Source organism: Polypterus senegalus, chromosome 7, assembly GCF_016835505.1.
Source record: "Polypterus senegalus isolate Bchr_013 chromosome 7, ASM1683550v1, whole genome shotgun sequence".
Classification (NCBI taxonomy): Eukaryota; Metazoa; Chordata; class Cladistia; order Polypteriformes; family Polypteridae; genus Polypterus; species Polypterus senegalus.
The window spans coordinates 122,606,614-122,612,613 of record NC_053160.1 but is presented as its reverse complement, the minus strand read 5'-3'; the positions used below and the strand labels follow the sequence as shown (position 1 = coordinate 122,612,613).

Here is a 6,000-nt window from a genome sequence, read left to right as displayed (position 1 = left end):
CTTTGAGAGTGCAATCAGATGCGCTCAGCCTCAGATGTGAGTTGTAACTGTTTGTTACAGTTAGGATTAGTAGTAGTGTTGCGCATTTGTTACAGCAGATGAAATGACTGGGCGGATTCATCTCTTTTAGTACAGTGTCCTATGTGGTTTGCATCTATGCCTCGATTGTAATGAGTACTACATCTACACGTTTGTCCAAGCATCCATCCATTTTATAACTGGTGGATCTAGTTATGGGTTGCAGGTGAAACCACGTCACACACATTCACTTAATAGGGCACAGTGGCAGGGATGACAACAGTCGTAGTAATTAATAAATTGAGTCAAGTTTCAAATGAAGTGGCTATTTGGCTTGTCACCATCATGGATGAAATGAGATATTCCATTTGTTAATACTAACATAAAATGTATTTAGGGTTTCAGTGCTTAAAGTTCTTGAAGCGCATTTCCCAATTAATACGATATGTACAGTATGGAAAAACAGCATTGCTTCACTGCTCAGTAAGAATATGCAGACACTAAATTTGTGCTGTTCATTTAGTTTTTGAGGGTAAACTAATGTTTATGACTATAACCCCTCAAAGTGTGAAAAACATAGTAAAAGTAGTAAAAGCACTTATGTCATATACATTTTTTGGTAAAATCTTACAGCAGCATATCTAAAGCATGTTGAGGGCCAGAAAACTGTCATGATAGAGCAGAGCTGCCATTAACTGATGAAGATCTTTGGAATAAATCCTATCTACACCTACTCTTCATTTTCAGTTCAGTAATCACTACATGTGGTTTGGCTCATTAGTGTGCATATCAGTATAATAGTTTAGAGGTACAGTATATTCTGTGCATATTCATATGTGAAAGAAGATGATATCCATCTGATTTTGACTAATTTACTTATAGTCGATCAAACATCGATTTACTTTTCCTTGACTAAAATTCAGTTACTTTTTGTCAACTAAAACTAACAATAATTTAATGACTAAAATGCAATTTAGCCAGAAGACCAAGACTAAAACTTAATCAAAATGTACTGTCAAAATGAACACTGCAGGAATGCCAAGTGTGCCAGAAGAGCTTCAAATGTAGACGGACCCCGTCGCTCCATCAAACATTTTATCTGTAGCTAGTACAAAACTAATCTACTCAGCAGAACTTTGAAGTAACGGCTTAATGACATGACATTGACAGCGTTATAATTATTCTTATCAGTTGGCCCAAATTGTGAAATTCCTCTAAACCTAAGCGCAGAATATGTGCAAATAAACTATCAAAATAAAAACAAGTCTAGAGTTTGGCCGCAATGTAGACAGCTGTAGAGATGAAGCTGTGGTCTTTTCCGGTGCCTCATTTAATGTAATAATAAAGTAGTATTTAAATATAATAAAGCCGGTTTGCATTGCCTGGGCTGTGCAGCCATAAAACTTTTTTAGTTTAAAGCAGCCTTCCATGTGCGACTTTCTACTGTTTTTAATGTTTTAAATGACAGCTCCTAAAGTTGCAGCTGTTTTTGGTGCCTTGATGTTTATCTTATTTTTTCTATACAGTGTATTTTTTCTTTACATTTTTAACACCTTTTTGTTTAAGTGTTTCCCTTTTGGCTCTGTGGACTTCTGTTATGTATAGTTCTCAGAAAATGACTTTTATGTTGCTTTTTTTCCATGTTGAATTTTACTTAGAAAAATCTTATGATTTAGACTTACAGTAGTGTTTGCATTTGCAGCTTTATCATATTGATATGTGGTGGGCAGCAGTGAAAACAGACTGTCACACCCTGCTAACTGCAGACCTTGGAATAATGTGCACTGTATATAAATGTTATTTTAAAGTTGAACTGTATGTTAACTTTTAGAAATACTGAAAAACATACAATACCTTCACGTGCATCATGGACTAAATAGTACTTTTAAATATTGTTAATCGCTTACATTTTCTGTGTGTAAATATTTGTAATAAAACGCATTTATATATATATATATATATATATATATCTACTGTATATATATATACACAGTATATATACAAAGTTTATTTTTAAGATAAAATACGGCCTTTTTCCCCCCAAGGTTTGGACTTTAACTCTGCTTTAAAATTAGCCGTACTATGTTATGTTGTCTTGTTTTTGCATATTCGGAGCCCAGTTTCATACTTGCACTTCTAGGAGCGACACATTCTCCAGCTCGGGCCCTCAAGTTGTTTGGTTTTCACCTCAAATCACAGGAAGGAGCAACAGCACCCAAAAACCAGAGTGACGTGAAGCGTCGCATTGTTAACAGGGTAAGTACTCAAATAACATTTTCTGCTGACGTCTTCACTTTATCATACAGTATCTGTAACACATTTTTTATGATGTGCCTAATGATTTTTTTCCAAACGATTCATTTACACACACGTAGCATCTAAGCAGTGTGAACCTCTCAAGTAAGACCAATGAAGAATTGTGCAGCCATACACTTGTTAGTTGCCCAAGATAATAAAAGGACACAAAATATAAAATTTTTTATAAAGGTTGGCTTTATTGAGTTGTAGTAATGTTTGCCTTTCTGTTCTATAGTCTATTTTGTATGACATTTCATATTGGAGTTGCTGAAGCTGTGCAAAAGTTTGCAGTACACCATCTGTTAGAATACATTTTGCTATACTCATCCACTTTATTAATCCATTCCTACAGTGCCAATTCAGAGAGGTCAGACCATATCTACAGCTAAGTAAGCTGAAAACAGACACTCAAGATTCAAGAAGAGGGGAGCAAATGATGAAAAAGCTTTTGCGGAGGGCGTACGGACACCCCTCAAAACACACTTGAGAGCTGCTAATACCGGACTGTCCATTTTTGTTGCTTTTCTGTTTGTATTTATTGATGGGCTACCCATATTCCAGTGTAGGGTCACCACAGGCCATTATAGCAAAAGCAGGTAGAAGGTATGGACTAAACCTAGCAGGACACATGCACATGGACACTTGCATTTAGGTAGCCCAACTCAATTTAGAGTCACCTCCCTATATACCACAAACATCTGTGAGATTATCTGTGCACAGTGACAAGGCCAAGATATAAAGCCATGGCTCTAGAATTGGGGGCTGAGCACTTTGCCCAAGTAGCCACGTACCCCACCCATCTTTCATAATTTATTGCGGCTTTCTGAATGCAAGCATTCGTTATCCAAATGGAGACTTGAACAGGCTCTGCAAAAGACAGGAGCCTACTAGTCCTTCATTCTCATTTACTTGGCCAATAGATAAGTGTCCCATCATCTCATCCTCGTGCCTTAAAAGCTGCCAGGCTATTAAAGTGGAGCTAAGACTCGGCTAAGTCTCTAGCCATACAGTTGTCTGAGTGACCCTCATGATGTGATATCAAGGTGGGCTCAGGATAGACTACCTCCATATAAAAAATAAATCAAGAAAATAAAGGAGCATTCAAAATTAATCCTAAGAAGAGCACCAATCAAGCAAAGGGTGAAAGGGAAATTCCAAGTCAAAGAAAATCAGCAGTGTAGTTTAGTTCATTGTAAAAACTGAGACATCAAATGGCACAACAATAAATCTGAAGAAAAGGAGGTAATCTGCAAAAATAGTCAAGGGGGATACAGTGGCCTAAAGAAATTTGTGTTCATTGAAACAATGTTTTCAACGACGATAATTTAATGAGTGTAGTAGGCAGGAGAGCAACTAGGGGATAAGTGAGAATTAAGCCACTTTGATTTTGTCGTGGCTACCTGCAGAATGCTAAGACCAAGTTGCTGGGGATGTCACACTTCATGCCCAGTGATCACGGATGTGTGGGGTTGTGCCAGTTTAACTACACTTGCTTGTTTTCACTGGTTTCCACATTTAACTTTTTTTTGTTTGTTTGTTTTTATATAAAGTAAAGGAAGGTTAAAGTGCCAGATTGACAGCAGCAGAAGCCCTGTGAATCACATCAGGAGATGGAAATGAAAACTAGCATCATGTACCCACTGCGCTCACAGAGTCTGTGGGATTTATTTTGTATCTGCATGGGTTTTCTCCAGTTTTTCTCTACTAACCCAAAACAATGTGGGTTACACAAGGTTAGATTAATGTGTCCCTCCATGTTGGCCCAAGTGTGCCCCCTAAACGATTAGCACTATGCTTTCAATGGGTGTTGCCCCTGTGACTAAGGATAGGAAGATATATGTTCAGAAAAGATGGAGGATAAAGACTCAATAAAAATAAAAGTAATTGCCCAGCAATGCTTCAGCAATGAGTATGTCAGAACATACATTTGAAACTGGCTGCCTGGTGAATCGGAGGAGCCATCAGGTGGTATGAGGAGCTGTCTACACAGTGAAGAAGGCAGTGGCCCTCAGCTAGTGTTTCATACTGTGAGCTCCAAGATGCTGGAGCAGATACCCTTAAAACCAGAGCTACGACATGAGATTGGACAGAGCATGAGGTGTGTGTGGCCGCAGAGGTAAAAGCTCACACATGCAGTAGTCTAGTGCTGGAGGAAAAGGCCACACAGATTTATCAGCCACTCTTCTTCATCTTGTCAACGCCTTCAGAAAAAGGAGCTCTGTGGTGGCCGTCAAGACAGATGGGCATGAGGCTGAATTATCAAGAAACCAATTCATTGCCTCTGCTTCAAAGTAAGTGCTTTTTGTCTAATGGTCACTTGCACATAAAATGCTCAAATACGTACATACAGAGAACGAGGTTCATAGGATGAATTGCCATTTAAATAAAGATGGGAAGTTTTGTAACATCCTGAAATGGATGGGACTTTGTGTGCACAGCCATAAGCAAAGAGAAAGTAGCTGATTTGAACCGCAGTGAACTTAGAGCAAGGCCAGAGAAGAAGGAAGAGCGGACGATTTAAACTGCTGCAGTCTGAAAAGCAACAGGAGAGTTTAGCTGGCAAGCCTTCATCTGCTTTATCCTGCAGTGGAGAGTAAAGACGAGGAAGGAACTGGGAAGAAAGCTGGCCACATTACAGTGTATAGCTGGGAGTCGGATGTTGTTCAACTCTTACAAATAAGTAAACATGAAAATGCTTTTGATCCAAATGGGCAGTGACACTGGTGGTAGAAAGATGATTTTAAAGGCATACAACACTAAGAAAAATGAGGAATCTTACCTTTAATTGTAAACAGCCATCAACCAGCAATAAAGTGGCACATTTTAAGGCAGGCCCTTAGTGACGTCTGATTGAGGTGGCTGTGTCTTGGTGCTCAATGCAGACTCCACAGAAAGTGGACATATTAAATTTGTTAGCGGGGCTGTACACAGATGAATTATTAAATATAAGGTTGTCTTTGATTCACCATCTTGCTCAGCTATTGTACACGCAAAATGTAAGCAGTGTGGTGTAGTGGTTAAGGCTGTGGACTTCAAATCCCACTACAGACACCATGTGACCCTGAGGAAGACGCTTGACCTGCCTGTACTCCAATTGGAAAACCAAAACGAATGGAACCAATTGTGTAAGTCACCTTCAGCCAAATAAATAAATGTAATGGAAGTGCAACATAAACATGAACAAGTGGCTTTATTTTAAAAGCCCATAGTTTTTGGCTTTGTACAGATGGCAGTCTTATGCCACCGGCCTTAGAAATTCCCTGTAATTAATTGAACATTTATCTATGCAAATTCAACTACTGGCATATTTATTTTCACTCCTATTCTTGACCCATGTAATATTATAATATCATATGTGGGGGGGAAAAAAAAGACTTCAAATAATTTTAAAATTTCCAAATACTTACAAGAAGATAAAGTAGTAATTGGACTCTGATCTCTGAGCATGTCCCCAAAACTGGTCCTGCTTAAAATGAAAAACTCTGGAAAAAGAAGAAAAGGAGAATCTGCAAACAAATGCAAATCATAGAAAAGCTCAATAAAAAAAACATCAACAACTTACCTCAAGTGCAATATGGCCCACCATATTACTAGGAGCAGAACAGGAAGAATAATATTCAAGGGTGGGACAGAGTCTTGAGTTTGACTCGTGGTCCATGCATCTATACAGTGTGCCTTCCCAAT

At 38.5% G+C, this 6,000-nt stretch overlaps 1 protein-coding gene across 1 annotated transcript in view; it reads left to right on the top strand.

Annotated features, from left to right (window-relative positions):
* The window catches only part of LOC120532824 (nuclear factor NF-kappa-B p105 subunit-like), a 145,462-nt gene extending 143,493 nt beyond the window's left edge, over nt 1-1,969 (top strand). The window contains exon 24 of the mRNA XM_039759228.1: nt 1-1,969. This exon is cut by the window's left edge and continues 1,305 nt beyond it. The gene's annotated coding sequence lies outside the window, so the exon portion shown is untranslated.
* Nucleotides 1,970-6,000: the final 4,031 nt, after the last annotated feature.